General features: G+C 33.3%; 2 long non-coding RNA genes across 2 annotated transcripts; one reads left to right on the plus strand and one right to left on the minus strand.

The window, feature by feature from the left end:
• The first annotated feature begins 291 nt into the window (after positions 1 to 291).
• On the plus strand, positions 292 to 1,298 carry LOC147017394 (uncharacterized). Its single transcript, XR_015049740.1, has 3 exons — positions 292 to 443; positions 541 to 717; positions 815 to 1,298. It is a non-coding gene; the product is annotated as an uncharacterized LOC147017394 (long non-coding RNA).
• A 10,452-nt stretch (positions 1,299 to 11,750) lies between these two features.
• Positions 11,751 to 12,588, minus strand: LOC147017395 (uncharacterized). Its single transcript, XR_015049741.1, has 3 exons — positions 12,465 to 12,588; positions 12,191 to 12,367; positions 11,751 to 12,093 (listed from the first exon to the last, which is right to left on the minus strand). It is a non-coding gene; the product is annotated as an uncharacterized LOC147017395 (long non-coding RNA).
• Between the last annotated feature and the right edge of the window lie 4,100 nt (positions 12,589 to 16,688).

Here is a 16,688-nt window from a genome sequence, read left to right on the forward strand (position 1 = left end):
GGAAACCACACCCACCAGTCTTTCTCTATAAAAGCTTCAAACCCAGGCTCCATTTTAAACATTTGTTTTTGCTGGCAATGGTGTTCTGTGTGCTTGTCTCGAACTGTCTGTCTTCTATGGAACTAAACCTTCAAGTTGATGAACTGGATTCAAACCTCTTATCTATTGAGGTAAGATTTTTTATTTTCCTATTTTCAAACTTTGATTGAAGCATACTCATTTAATAATTAAATAACTTAATTAATACATTATTATTTTCTCTCACAGGAAATTGTGTCTGAAATACGAAATGAAAATACTGCTTTTGCTACAACTTGGGGGAAATTGTTGGCTTGGTTGAAGACCTTGAGTGGGATGACTTTGGTGTTCCTTGGAACTCTCTGTCTTCTATGGAACTAAACCTTCAAGTTGATGAACTGGATTCAAACCTCTTATCTATTGAGGTAAGATTTTTTATTTTCCTATTTTCAAACTTTGATTGAAGCATACTCATTTAATAATTAAATAACTTAATTAATACATTATTATTTTCTCTCACAGGAAATTGTGTCTGAAATACGAAATGAAAATACTGCTTTTGCTACAACTTGGGGCGAAATTGTTGGCTTGGTTGAAGACCTTGAGTGGGATGACTTTGGTGTTCCTTGGAACTCTCTGTCTTCTATGGAACTAAACCTTCAAGTTGATGAACTGGATTCAAACCTCTTATCTATTGAGGTAAGATTTTTTATTTTCCTATTTTCAAACTTTGATTGAAGCATACTCATTTAATAATTAAATAACTTAATTAATACATTATTATTTTCTCTCACAGGAAATTGTGTCTGAAATACGAAATGAAAATACTGCTTTTGCTACAACTTGGGGCGAAATTGTTGGCTTGGTTGAAGACCTTATGAGCGACCAAGACCCACAGAACGAGTTCGTCCTTGATGACCCAACCAAAGAGTTATACCTTGGAGACCAGCAAAATCCTGAAAAAGAGTTTTACAGCAATAGTACTCATTGTGAGTTATCAAGACAATACCCACTGAACAAGTTATACCTTGATGAGCCAGAATACAAGTTTTACCTTGGAGACTCACAAATTTTGAAAAAATCAGTAAATGAGTTCTGCCTTGATGGTTTAAATAACTACCTTGGAGACTCAGGAAAAGGGTTCTGCCAAGATGGTTCTAAATATGGGGCCTACCTTGGAGACTCACAAATTTTGAAAAAATCAAGAAATGAGTTCTGCCTTGATGGTTTAAATAACTACCTTGGAGACTCAGGAAAAGGGTTCTGCCAAGATGGTTCTAAATATGGGGCCTACCTTGGAGACTCACAAATTTTGAAAAAATCAAGAAATGAGTTCTGCCTTGATGGTTTAAATAACTACCTTGGAGACTCAGGAAAAGGGTTCTGCCAAGATGGTTCTAAATATGGGGCCTACCTTGGAGACTCACAAATTTTGAAAAATGCAGTAAATGAGTTCTGCCTTGATGGTTTAAATAACTACCTTGGAGACTCAGGAAAAGGGTTCTGCCAAGATGGTTCTAAATATGGGGCCTACCTTGGAGACTCACAAATTTTGAAAAAATCAGTAAATGAGTTATCCTTAAGAGACTTTGTAAGTTGGTTTTACTTTGAATACTTGAAATGTGGGTTCTGGATTGATAACTCACAATGTGATACATATCTTGGAAACTCAACGGGAATGTGGTTATACCTTGAAGACTTGGAAAGTTGGGTTTATGTTGGACACTTGAAACTTTTTTGGGGGCTTTTATTTATTTATTTATTTATTTATTATTATTATTATTTTATTTATTTATATTTTGGAGACTTTTGGAGTTGCTATCACTCTTTGGGATCTAAACCTATCGATGTAGTTCTTTGTCGGATGGTGCTTGATGGGAGCAAGATCAAGAAAGTTCTGGGAAGAAAGTGCAGGCTTACTCCCTCTTTCTACGTCATCAAACCTGAAAGCCTTAAAAGACAGAATTGGAAGAAGAGAAAAAAAAAAAAAAAAAACGTAAAATATATATATATAGGTGGAAATCTCATTTTGAAAAAGACTGTGTTGGGTGAGGATTGAGTTGGGGTTGAGATTTTGAATGTGAGGGTTGGGGTTGAGATTTTGAATGTGAGGGTTGGGACACACACACACATACACATCAACAAACAAAAGTTAAGCCTTGACTATTCAGTTGAGGATTCTGTGTTTGGGGTTCACAGATCTAAGAACGTCCCCCTTGACACACATTATATACTGTTATACACCTCGGACTTGGCCCTCGAGTGTCCACAACGGTGTATAGTAGGAGGGAGTGAAGCGCCAACCTATTGCTCCCATTGCACACACACACACAAACAAAAGTTAAGCCTTGACTATTCAGTTGAGGATTCTGTGTTTGGGGTTCACAGATCTAAGAACGTCCCCCTTGACACACATTATATACTGTTATACACCTCGGACTTGACCCTCGAGTGTCCACAAAGGTGTATTATCTGCTTAGTTTTGTCTTTTGTAATTCCTGTGAAAAAAATGTATTGATTCAATGATAACCCAAGAAAGTGTAAGAAACTTGGATGAAAAGAATTTGTTTAAATCATGTTTTGGTAAAAGATATATTCATCCTACAGTCGAATGTGTCCTAGAATACTATAAAACAAAGGGTTTAGAAAACTGCCCAGGTCTGTCATGCAAATGTAGAATTGACCGACCAGATTGTTAAAGTAAATAATGAAACATGTACTCTCTACTCAATATTTGATATAGAGACCATGAAAATATCTTGGATTTTCTTTGCCTCACTCTCAATAATCTTTTTGATAATAATCATCATTTTGATATATCTAGTTAAAATAAGGAAGAACCCTACATTTGTTTTATAGATGCTCTAATTCAAACAGAGCAAAGACAACATAACATAATGTTATACCCTGGATAATTAAATCTCCCAATCGCCTCATTAACTCAAAACTTCTTAACAAAGTCAGGAGAAATAGTGTATACCAAAGAGTAAAAAGTGTGAACCAACAAATGGACAACATTTCAGATTAATTTTTTTTCTTATCTATCCAAACTCTTGTGATTTATTTTTCCCATTCATTTGAAATAATCTAGATGAACACCTACTCAATGAAAAAGAAAGAATCCATATGAACACCTAGTCAATGAAAAAGAAAGAAAAGAATCCATATGAACACCTACTTATCTAATCAATGAACTGTTAATATTCTAATTGAACACCTACTCAATGAACAGAAAGAAAGAATCCATATGAACACCTAGTTAATGAAAAGAAAGAAAGAATCCATATGAACACCTACTTATCTAATCAATGAAAAGAAAGAAAGAATCCTAATTGAACACCTAATCAATGAACTGTTAATATATTCTAATTGAACACCTACTCATCAAGTCAATGAAAAAGAAAGAAAGAATCCTAATTGAACACCTACTCAATGAACTGTTAATATTCTAATTGAACACCTACTCAATGAACAGAAAGAAAGAATCCATATGAACACCTACCCAATGAAAAAGAAATATTCCAATTGAACACCTACCCAATGAAAAAGAAATATTCTAATTGAACATCTACTCAATGAACTGATAATATATTCTAATTGTACACCTACTTATCTACCCAATGAAAAAGAAATATTCTAATTGAACATCTACTCAATGAACTGATAATATATTCTAATTGTACACCTACTTATCTACTCAATGAAAAAGAAATATTCTAATCAATAAACTGTTAATATTCTAATTGAACACCAAGTCAATGAAAAAGAAAGAAAGAATCCTAATTGAACACCTACTCAATGAACAGCTAAAAATCCATATGAACACCTACCCAATGAAAAAGAAATATTCTAATTGAACACCTACTTATCTACTCAATGAAAAAGAAATATTCTAATCAATGAACTGTTAATATATTCTAATTGAACACCTACTCAATGAACAGAAAGAAAGAATCACAATTGAACATCTACTTATCTAATCAATGAACTGTTAATATTCTAATTGAACACCTACTCAATGAAAAAGAAAGAAAAGAATCCATATGAACACCTACTTATCTAATCAATGAACTGTTAATATATTCCAATTGAACACCTACTCAATGAACAGAAAGAAAAGAATCAAGATGAACACCTACTAATCAAGTCAATGAAAAAGAAAGAAAAGAATCCATATGAACACCTAGTTAATGAACAGCTAAAAATCAAGATGAACACCTAGTTAATGAACAGCTAAAAATCAAGATGAACACCTACCCAATGAAAAAGAAAGAATCCATATGAACACCTAGTTAATGTACAGAAAGAAAGAATCCATATGAACACCTAGTTAATGTACAGAAAGAAAGAATCCATATGAACATCTACCCAATGAAAAAGAAAGAAAGAATCCATATGAACACCTAGTTAATGAACTGTTAATATTCTAATTGAACACCTACTCAATGAAAAGAAAGAAAGAATCACAATTGAACATCTACTCATCTAATCAATGAAAAGAAAGAAAGAATCCTAATTGAACACCAAGTCAATGAAAAAGAAAGAAAGAATCCATATGAACACCTAGTTAATGAAAAAGAAATATTCTAATCAATGAACTGTTAATATTCTAATTGAACACCTACTCAATGAACAGAAAGAAAGAATCACAATTGAACATCTACTTATCTAATCAATGAACTGTTAATATTCCAATTGAACACCTAGTTAATGAACTGTTAATATATTCTAATTGAACACCTAGTTAATGTACAGAAAGAATCCATATGAACACCTACTCAATGAAAAAGAAATAATCTAATCAATGTACAGAAAGAAAGAATCCTAATTGAACATCTACTCATCTAATCAATGAAAAGAAAGAAAGAATCACAATTGAACATCTACTCATCTAATCAATGAAAAGAAAGAAAGAATCCTAATTGAACACCTAATCAATGAACTGTTAATATATTCTAATTGAACACCAAGTCAATGAAAAAGAAAGAAAGAATCCATATGAACACCTAGTTAATGTACAGAAAGAAAGAATCCATATGAACACCTACCCAATGAAAAAGAAATATTCCAATCAATGAACTGTTAATATTCCAATTGAACACCTAGTTAATGAACTGTTAATATATTCTAATTGAACACCTACTTATCTACTCAATGAAAAAGAAATATTCTAATCAATGAACTGTTAATATATTCTAATTGAACACCTACTCAATGAACAGAAAGAAAAGAATCCTAATTGAACACCTACTCAATGAACTGTTAATATATTCTAATTGAACACCTACTCAATGAACTGTTAATATTCTAATTGAACACCTAGTTAATGAACAGCTAAAAATCAAGATGAACACCTAGTTAATGTACAGAAAGAAAGAATCCATATGAACACCTACCCAATGAAAAAAAAAAAAATCTAACCAAGATGAACACCTAGTTAATGTACAGAAAGAATCCATATGAACACCTACCCAATGAAAAAGAAATAATCTAATCAATGTACAGAAAGAAAGAATCAAGATGAACACCAAGTCAATGAAAAAGAAAGAAAAGAATCAAGATGAACACCTACTAATCAAGTCAATGAAAAAGAAAGAAAGAATCCATATGAACACCTACCCAATGAAAAAAGAAAAAATCTAACCAAGATGAACACCTAGTTAATGTACAGAAAGAATCCATATGAACACCTACCCAATGAAAAAGAAATAATCTAATCAATGCACAGAAAGAAAGAATCCATATGAACAGCTAAAAATCAAGTCAATGAAAAAGAAAGAAAAGAATCAAGATGAACACCTAGTTAATGTACAGAAAGAAAGAATCCATATGAACACCTACTCAATGAACAGCTAAAAATCAAGATGAACACCTACTCAATGAACAGCTAAAAATCAAGATGAACACCTACTCAATGAACAGCTAAAAATCAAGTTAATGAAAAAGAAAGAAAAGAATCAAGATGAACACCTACTCAATGAACAGCTAAAAATCAAGTCAATGAAAAAGAAAGAAAAGAATCAAGATGAACACCTAGTCAATGAACAGCTAAAAATCAAGATGAACACCTACTCAATGAACAGCTAAAAATCAAGTCAATGAAAAAGAAAGAAAAGAATCAAGATGAACACCTAGTCAATGAACAGCTAAAAATCAAGATGAACACCTACTCAATGAACAGCTAAAAATCAAGTCAATGAAAAAGAAAGAAAAGAATCAAGATGAACACCTACTCAATGAACAGCTAAAAATCAAGTCAATGAAAAAGAAAGAAAAGAATCAAGATGAACACCTAGTCAATGAACAGCTAAAAATCAAGATGAACACCTACTCAATGAACAGCTAAAAATCAAGTCAATGAAAAAGAAAGAAAAGAATCAAGATGAACACCTACTCAATGAAAAGAAAGAACCCAATGAATACCTTTCTTTTCCCTCATATCTATTTACTTTTTCTTGTTAAAAAAGCTTTTTTTCCTAAATAATTCACGTTTTTATCAAGAAAATATAAGCTAAAAATAAAAAGTGAATTCACCAATTTTTTGGTTTTAATTAAAAAATTGGTGAATTCACTTTTTATTTTTAGCTTATATTTTCTTGATAAAAACGTGAATTATTTAGGAAAAAAAGCTTTTTTAACAAGCAAAGTAAATAGATATGAGGGAAAAGAAAGGTATTCATTGGGTTCTTTCTTTTCATTGAGTAGGTGTTCATCTTGATTCTTTTCTTTCTTTTTCATTGACTTGATTTTTAGCTGTTCATTGAGTAGGTGTTCATCTTGATTTTTAGCTGTTCATTGACTAGGTGTTCATCTTGATTCTTTTCTTTCTTTTTCATTGACTTGATTTTTAGCTGTTCATTGAGTAGGTGTTCATCTTGATTTTTAGCTGTTCATTGACTAGGTGTTCATCTTGATTCTTTTCTTTCTTTTTCATTAACTTGATTTTTAGCTGTTCATTGAGTAGGTGTTCATCTTGATTTTTAGCTGTTCATTGAGTAGGTGTTCATCTTGATTTTTAGCTGTTCATTGAGTAGGTGTTCATATGGATTCTTTCTTTCTGTACATTAACTAGGTGTTCATCTTGATTCTTTTCTTTCTTTTTCATTGACTTGATTTTTAGCTGTTCATATGGATTCTTTCTTTCTGTACATTGATTAGATTATTTCTTTTTCATTGGGTAGGTGTTCATATGGATTCTTTCTGTACATTAACTAGGTGTTCATCTTGGTTAGATTTTTTTCTTTTTCATTGGGTAGGTGTTCATATGGATTCTTTCTTTCTTTTTCATTGACTTGATTAGTAGGTGTTCATCTTGATTCTTTTCTTTCTTTTTCATTGACTTGGTGTTCATCTTGATTCTTTCTTTCTGTACATTGATTAGATTATTTCTTTTTCATTGGGTAGGTGTTCATATGGATTCTTTCTGTACATTAACTAGGTGTTCATCTTGGTTAGATTTTTTCTTTTTTCATTGGGTAGGTTTTCATATGGATTCTTTCTTTCTGTACATTAACTAGGTGTTCATCTTGATTTTTAGCTGTTCATTAACTAGGTGTTCAATTAGAATATTAACAGTTCATTGAGTAGGTGTTCAATTAGAATATATTAACAGTTCATTGAGTAGGTGTTCAATTAGGATTCTTTTCTTTCTGTTCATTGAGTAGGTGTTCAATTAGAATATATTAACAGTTCATTGATTAGAATATTTCTTTTTCATTGAGTAGATAAGTAGGTGTTCAATTAGAATATATTAACAGTTCATTAACTAGGTGTTCAATTGGAATATTAACAGTTCATTGATTGGAATATTTCTTTTTCATTGGGTAGGTGTTCATATGGATTCTTTCTTTCTGTACATTAACTAGGTGTTCATATGGATTCTTTCTTTCTTTTTCATTGACTTGGTGTTCAATTAGAATATATTAACAGTTCATTGATTAGGTGTTCAATTAGGATTCTTTCTTTCTTTTCATTGATTAGATGAGTAGATGTTCAATTGTGATTCTTTCTTTCTTTTCATTGATTAGATGAGTAGATGTTCAATTAGGATTCTTTCTTTCTGTACATTGATTAGATTATTTCTTTTTCATTGAGTAGGTGTTCATATGGATTCTTTCTGTACATTAACTAGGTGTTCAATTAGAATATATTAACAGTTCATTAACTAGGTGTTCAATTGGAATATTAACAGTTCATTGATTAGATAAGTAGATGTTCAATTGTGATTCTTTCTTTCTGTTCATTGAGTAGGTGTTCAATTAGAATATTAACAGTTCATTGATTAGAATATTTCTTTTTCATTAACTAGGTGTTCATATGGATTCTTTCTTTCTTTTTCATTGACTTGGTGTTCAATTAGGATTCTTTCTTTCTTTTCATTGATTAGATGAGTAGATGTTCAATTGTGATTCTTTCTTTCTTTTCATTGAGTAGGTGTTCAATTAGAATATTAACAGTTCATTAACTAGGTGTTCATATGGATTCTTTCTTTCTTTTTCATTGGGTAGATGTTCATATGGATTCTTTCTTTCTGTACATTAACTAGGTGTTCATATGGATTCTTTCTTTCTGTACATTAACTAGGTGTTCATATGGATTCTTTCTTTTTTCATTGGGTAGGTGTTCATCTTGATTTTTAGCTGTTCATTAACTAGGTGTTCATCTTGATTTTTAGCTGTTCATTAACTAGGTGTTCATATGGATTCTTTTCTTTCTTTTTCATTGACTTGATTAGTAGGTGTTCATCTTGATTCTTTTCTTTCTGTTCATTGAGTAGGTGTTCAATTGGAATATATTAACAGTTCATTGATTAGATAAGTAGGTGTTCATATGGATTCTTTTCTTTCTTTTTCATTGAGTAGGTGTTCAATTAGAATATTAACAGTTCATTGATTAGATAAGTAGATGTTCAATTGTGATTCTTTCTTTCTGTTCATTGAGTAGGTGTTCAATTAGAATATATTAACAGTTCATTGATTAGAATATTTCTTTTTCATTGAGTAGATAAGTAGGTGTTCAATTAGAATATTTCTTTTTCATTGGGTAGGTGTTCATATGGATTTTTAGCTGTTCATTGAGTAGGTGTTCAATTAGGATTCTTTCTTTCTTTTTCATTGACTTGGTGTTCAATTAGAATATTAACAGTTTATTGATTAGAATATTTCTTTTTCATTGAGTAGATAAGTAGGTGTACAATTAGAATATATTATCAGTTCATTGAGTAGATGTTCAATTAGAATATTTCTTTTTCATTGGGTAGATAAGTAGGTGTACAATTAGAATATATTATCAGTTCATTGAGTAGATGTTCAATTAGAATATTTCTTTTTCATTGGGTAGGTGTTCAATTGGAATATTTCTTTTTCATTGGGTAGGTGTTCATATGGATTCTTTCTTTCTGTTCATTGAGTAGGTGTTCAATTAGAATATTAACAGTTCATTGAGTAGGTGTTCAATTAGGATTCTTTCTTTCTTTTTCATTGACTTGATGAGTAGGTGTTCAATTAGAATATATTAACAGTTCATTGATTAGGTGTTCAATTAGGATTCTTTCTTTCTTTTCATTGATTAGATAAGTAGGTGTTCATATGGATTCTTTCTTTCTTTTCATTAACTAGGTGTTCATATGGATTCTTTCTTTCTGTTCATTGAGTAGGTGTTCAATTAGAATATTAACAGTTCATTGATTAGATAAGTAGGTGTTCATATGGTTTCTTTTCTTTCTTTTTCATTGACTAGGTGTTCATATGGATTCTTTCTTTTTTCATTGAGTAGGTGTTCATCTAGATTATTTCAAATGAATGGGAAAAATAAATCACAAGAGTTTGGATAGATAAGAAAAAAATTAATCTGAAATGTTGTCCATTTGTTGGTTCACACTTTTTACTCTTTGGTATACACTATTTCTCCTGACTTTGTTAAGAAGTTTTGAGTTAATGAGGCGATTGGGAGATTTAATTATCCAGGGTATAACATTATGTTATGTTGTCTTTGCTCTGTTTGAATTAGAGCATCTATAAAACAAATGTAGGGTTCTTCCTTATTTTAACTAGATATATCAAAATGATGATTATTATCAAAAAGATTATTGAGAGTGAGGCAAAGAAAATCCAAGATATTTTCATGGTCTCTATATCAAATATTGAGTAGAGAGTACATGTTTCATTATTTACTTTAACAATCTGGTCGGTCAATTCTACATTTGCATGACAGACCTGGGCAGTTTTTTCTAAACCCTTTGTTTTATAGTATTCTAGGACACATTCGACTGTAGGATGAATATATCTTTTACCAAAACATGATTTAAACAAATTCTTTTCATCCAAGTTTCTTACACTTTCTTGGGTTATCATTGAATCAATACATTTTTTTCACAGGAATTACAAAAGACAAAACTAAGCAGATAATACACCTTTGTGGACACTCGAGGGTCAAGTCCGAGGTGTATAACAGTATATAATGTGTGTCAAGGGGGACGTTCTTAGATCTGTGAACCCCAAACACAGAATCCTCAACTGAATAGTCAAGGCTTAACTTTTGTTTGTGTGTGTGTGTGCAATGGGAGCAATAGGTTGGCGCTTCACTCCCTCCTACTATACACCGTTGTGGACACTCGAGGGCCAAGTCCGAGGTGTATAACAGTATATAATGTGTGTCAAGGGGGACGTTCTTAGATCTGTGAACCCCAAACACAGAATCCTCAACTGAATAGTCAAGGCTTAACTTTTGTTTGTTGATGTGTATGTGTGTGTGTGTCCCAACCCTCACATTCAAAATCTCAACCCCAACCCTCACATTCAAAATCTCAACCCCAACTCAATCCTCACCCAACACAGTCTTTTTCAAAATGAGATTTCCACCTATATATATATATTTTACGTTTTTTTTTTTTTTTCTCTTCTTCCAATTCTGTCTTTTAAGGCTTTCAGGTTTGATGACGTAGAAAGGGGGAGTAAGCCTGCACTTTCTTCCCAGAACTTTCTTGATCTTGCTCCCATCAAGCACCATCCGACAAAGAACTACATCGATAGGTTTAGATCCCAAAGAGTGATAGCAACTCCAAAAGTCTCCAAAATATAAATAAATAAAATAATAATAATAATAAATAAATAAATAAATAAATAAAAGCCCCCAAAAAAGTTTCAAGTGTCCAACATAAACCCAACTTTCCAAGTCTTCAAGGTATAACCACATTCCCGTTGAGTTTCCAAGATATGTATCACATTGTGAGTTATCAATCCAGAACCCACATTTCAAGTATTCAAAGTAAAACCAACTTACAAAGTCTCTTAAGGATAACTCATTTACTGATTTTTTCAAAATTTGTGAGTCTCCAAGGTAGGCCCCATATTTAGAACCATCTTGGCAGAACCCTTTTCCTGAGTCTCCAAGGTAGTTATTTAAACCATCAAGGCAGAACTCATTTACTGATTTTTTCAAAATTTGTGAGTCTCCAAGGTAGGCCCCATATTTAGAACCATCTTGGCAGAACCCTTTTCCTGAGTCTCCAAGGTAGTTATTTAAACCATCAAGGCAGAACTCATTTCTTGATTTTTTCAAAATTTGTGAGTCTCCAAGGTAGGCCCCATATTTAGAACCATCTTGGCAGAACCCTTTTCCTGAGTCTCCAAGGTAGTTATTTAAACCATCAAGGCAGAACTCATTTCTTGATTTTTTCAAAATTTGTGAGTCTCCAAGGTAGGCCCCATATTTAGAACCATCTTGGCAGAACCCTTTTCCTGAGTCTCCAAGGTAGTTATTTAAACCATCAAGGCAGAACTCATTTACTGATTTTTTCAAAATTTGTGAGTCTCCAAGGTAAAACTTGTATTCTGGCTCATCAAGGTATAACTTGTTCAGTGGGTATTGTCTTGATAACTCACAATGAGTATTATTGCTGTAAAACTCTTTTTCAGGATTTTGCTGGTCTCCAAGGTATAACTCTTTGGTTGGGTCATCAAGGACGAACTCGTTCTGTGGGTCTTGGTCGCTCATAAGGTCTTCAACCAAGCCAACAATTTCGCCCCAAGTTGTAGCAAAAGCAGTATTTTCATTTCGTATTTCAGACACAATTTCCTGTGAGAGAAAATAATAATGTATTAATTAAGTTATTTAATTATTAAATGAGTATGCTTCAATCAAAGTTTGAAAATAGGAAAATAAAAAATCTTACCTCAATAGATAAGAGGTTTGAATCCAGTTCATCAACTTGAAGGTTTAGTTCCATAGAAGACAGAGAGTTCCAAGGAACACCAAAGTCATCCCACTCAAGGTCTTCAACCAAGCCAACAATTTCGCCCCAAGTTGTAGCAAAAGCAGTATTTTCATTTCGTATTTCAGACACAATTTCCTGTGAGAGAAAATAATAATGTATTAATTAAGTTATTTAATTATTAAATGAGTATGCTTCAATCAAAGTTTGAAAATAGGAAAATAAAAAATCTTACCTCAATAGATAAGAGGTTTGAATCCAGTTCATCAACTTGAAGGTTTAGTTCCATAGAAGACAGACAGTTCCAAGGAACACCAAAGTCATCCCACTCAAGGTCTTCAACCAAGCCAACAATTTCCCCCCAAGTTGTAGCAAAAGCAGTATTTTCATTTCGTATTTCAGACACAATGCCTGGTGTTGGCTTAATGGTTAGGGTGGTGGGCTGAGGATCCGAGTATCCTGAGTTCAAATCCCACTCGGCTGTTGAATTAATACCAAGTGGGGTTGACTCTGCCTGTCATCCTTCCGAGGTCGGCAAAATGAGTGCCAGCATGCTGGTATCCTGTGTCGGAGTGGCGACCCGTCCAGGATTGTACCCAATCGCCAAGGAGACTGCTTCGGCAGCACCAACGCTCTGCACAGAGTATGGTCCCAGTGGATGGATTTCAGACACAATTTCCTGTGAGAGAAAATAATAATGTATTAATTAAGTTATTTAATTATTAAATGAGTATGCTTCAATCAAAGTTTGAAAATAGGAAAATAAAAAATCTTACCTCAATAGATAAGAGGTTTGAATCCAGTTCATCAACTTGAAGGTTTAGTTCCATAGAAGACAGACAGTTCGAGACAAGCACACAGAACACCATTGCCAGCAAAAACAAATGTTTAAAATGGAGCCTGGGTTTGAAGCTTTTATAGAGAAAGACTGGTGGGTGTGGTTTCCTTTGGAAATTCCCTGGGCAAGCCTAGGCAAGCCTTCATTGGGAAATTTTTCAAAACCATAACATCCTGTAATTTTCTAGTGATTTCTTTGTGAGTCAGAGATGAACTGGAAATGATGTAAGAGTGGGCGGGGCTTAGCAAAAGTAGGCGGAGCTTAGGAAAAGTGGGCGTGGCTTAGAAAAAATACCTTATGAAAAGTGGGCGGAGCTTAGCAAAAGTGGGTGGGGCTTAAAGAAAAGTGGGCGGGGCTTAACAAAAAATAACCTGTGGCTCAGGAGGTGGTCAGATGAGAGCATTAAGAGAAGTTTATCATTTCGTAATGGCACAAATGGGGTATCTTAAAAAATATAAAGATTCAAATGTTTTGTTTGTCAATATTTTAGATGGGGATTATTGTGCAAAGAAAATTAAACTATTGAAGGAATTTGAGAATGAACAAATCTTTATAGGTTCAATAAGTGAGCTGTTCAACCCCCAGGTGTTCAATTCAATGAGGTTCAACCTCCAAGTTAAAAGGGGAGACAAATAAATATACCTTGGGATAAAAAGGGGATTTATTTTTAGGGAAAAAAAATATAAATCGCTGAAAATCCCCCATTCATTTACATGGGGAAAAGTGAGCCAGAATCAGTATTCTTACCCTACTCCCAGCAGTATTGGCGGCGGAGGTTTTGCACTCTCCCGAGTGCTCCCCCTCTTTAACCTCCACCATCTTCGAAGATCGATGGAGGTTACTGTTTTCACCGCTTTCTGTTTATTTGTTTGTTTGTGAACAGTATTACGGAAATACTCCTCGACGGATTTCGATGAAACTTGGTGGGGGGGTTAGGTCTGGCACAAGGATCATGCCATTAAATTTTGGACTTGGTCCCCCCCCCTAAAAAAAAATTGTTAGAGAAAAATTTATTTTTTTTTGCATTCTACATGTTTTAAGTGATTTCCAACCCCCCCCCCAAAATGTTTTTTTATGCCTCCCCCCCAAAAACGATTTTTTTTGCATTTCTACATGTTTTAAGTGATTTCCAACCCCCCCAAAAAAAATTCTAACCCCCCTAAAAAATTTGTTAGAGAAATTTTTTTGCATTTCCACATGTTTTAAGTGATTTCCAACCCCCCCCAAAAAAAAAATTGTTACCCCCCTCAAAAAAGTAGAGAAATGTTTTTTTCTTGCATTTCTGCATGTTTTAAGTGATTTCCAACCCCTCCAAAAATATTTTACCCCCCCACCAAAAAAATTGTTCGAGAAAAAATGTTTTTTTTGCCTTTCTACATATTTTAAGTGATTTCCACCCCCCAAAAATTGTTTTAAAAAATGTTTTTTTTGGCATTTTTACATGTTTTCAGTGATTTCCAACCCCCTCCCCCAAAAAAAATTGTTGGAGAAATATATAATTTTTTCAACTTTTTTTTCAACAAAATTTCGATTTTTTTGGGGGGGGATTTTTACATGTTTTAAGTGATTTCCAACCCCCCCAAAAAAAATTCTCACCCCCCCCTAAAAAAATTTGTTAGAGAAATTTTTTTTTGCATTTCCACATGTTTTAAGTGATTTCCAACCCCCCCAAAAAAATTGTTTCCCCCCTCATAAAAGTAGAGAAATGTTTTTTTTTTGCATTTCTGCATGTTTTAAGTGATTTCCAACCCCTCCAAAAATATTTTACCCCCCCACCAAAAAAAGTTTTCAGTGATTTCCAACCCCCTCCCCAAAAAAATTGTTGGAGAAATATAAAATTTTTGCAACTTTTTTTTCAACAAAATTTCGATTTTTTGGGGGGGGATTTTTACATGTTTTAAGTGATTTCCAACCCCCCCCCACCCAAAAATAAAATGTTGGAGAAAAGAACTATAACTGTCAGCACTGTCGACATCATATTTAATGAATAAGATATAAGGTTCACTTGATGGACCCAGCAGTATTGGCGGCGGAGGTTTTGCACTCTCCCGAGTGCTCCCCTCTCGTTAACCTCCGCCATCAAAGATGGATGGAGGTTACTGTTTTCACCCCTTTCTGTTTGTTTGTTTGTTTGATTGTGAACAGTATTACGGAAAAACTCCTCGACATATTTCGACGAAACTTGGTGGGGGGGGGGTTACGTATGGTCCAAGGATCATGCCATTAGATTTTGGACTTGGTCCAAAATCCAATGTGGCTGCTCTGGCAACCAATTTGAAAAAATATTTGATTTTTTTTTTTTTTGCATTTCTACATGTTTTAAGTGATTTCCAACTCCCCCCTAAAAAAATTGTCAGAGAAGAAATTTTTTTTGCAACTTTGTTTCAACAAAATTTCGATTTCGTTTTTTTGCATTTCTACATGTTTTAAGTGATTTCCAACCCCCCCAAAAAATTGTTTGAGAAAAAAAAATTTTGTTTTGCATTTTTACATGTTTTAAGTGATTTCCAACCCCCCCCCAAAAAATTGTTACCCCCCCCCCCAAAATATATTTTTTAGCATTTTTACATGTTTTAAGTGATTTCCAACCCCCCCCAAAAAAAAAATTGTTCGAGAAAAAAAAAATTTGCAACTTTTTTTTTCATCAAAATTTCGATTTTTTTGCATTTCCACATGCTTTAAGTGATTTCCAACCCCCCCCCCTCAAAAAAAAATGTTGGAGAAAAGAAAGATAACTCTGTCAGCACTGTTGACATCATATTTAATGAATAAGATATAAGGTTCACTTGAGTGACCCAGCAGTATTGGCGGTGGCGGTTTTGCACTCTCCCGAGTGCTCCTCTTCTTTAACCTCCGCCATCTTCGAAGATGGACGCAGGTTACTGTTTTCACCGCTTTCTGTTTGTTTGTTTGTTTGTGAACAGTATTACGGAAAAAACTCCTCGACGGATTTCGACGAAACTTGGTGGGGGGGGGGGTTAGGTATGGTACAAAGATTATGCCATTAAATTTTGTACTTGGTTTCCCCCCCCCAAAAAAAATTGTTCTAGAAATTTTTTTTTTTTGCATTTCTCCATGTTTTAAGTGATTTCCAACCCCCCCCCCAATTTTTTTATGCCTCCCCCCCCCAAAAAGGATTTTTTTTGCATTTCTATATGTTTTAAGTGATTTCCATCTCCCCCCCCAAAAAAAATTTTTAAAGAAGAAATTTTTTTTGCAACTTTTTTTTCAACAAAATTTCGATTTCGTTTTTTTGCATTTCTACATGTTTTAAGTGATTTCCAACCCCCCCGCAAATTCTTTTTACCCCCTCAAAAAAGAATTCTTTTGCATTTCTACATGTTTAAGTGATTTCCAACACCCCCCCCCAAAAAATTGTTACACCCCCAAAAAAAAATTGTAAGAGGAATTTTTTTTTTGTATTCCCACATGTTTTAAGTGATTTCCAACCCCCCCCCAAAAAAATTGTTACCACCCCCAAAAAAATAGAGAATTTTTTTTTGGCATTTCTACATGTTTTAAGTGATTTCCAACCCCCAGAAATTGTTACCCCCCAAAAAAATTGTTGGAGAAAAAAATATTTTTTTTGCATTTCTACATATTTTAAGTGATTTCCAACCC

The sequence above is a fragment of the Eptatretus burgeri genome, chromosome 11 (assembly GCF_056783735.1).
Source record: "Eptatretus burgeri isolate ZD-2024b chromosome 11, Ebu_testis_v1, whole genome shotgun sequence".
In the NCBI taxonomy this organism is placed as follows: Eukaryota; Metazoa; Chordata; class Myxini; order Myxiniformes; family Myxinidae; genus Eptatretus; species Eptatretus burgeri.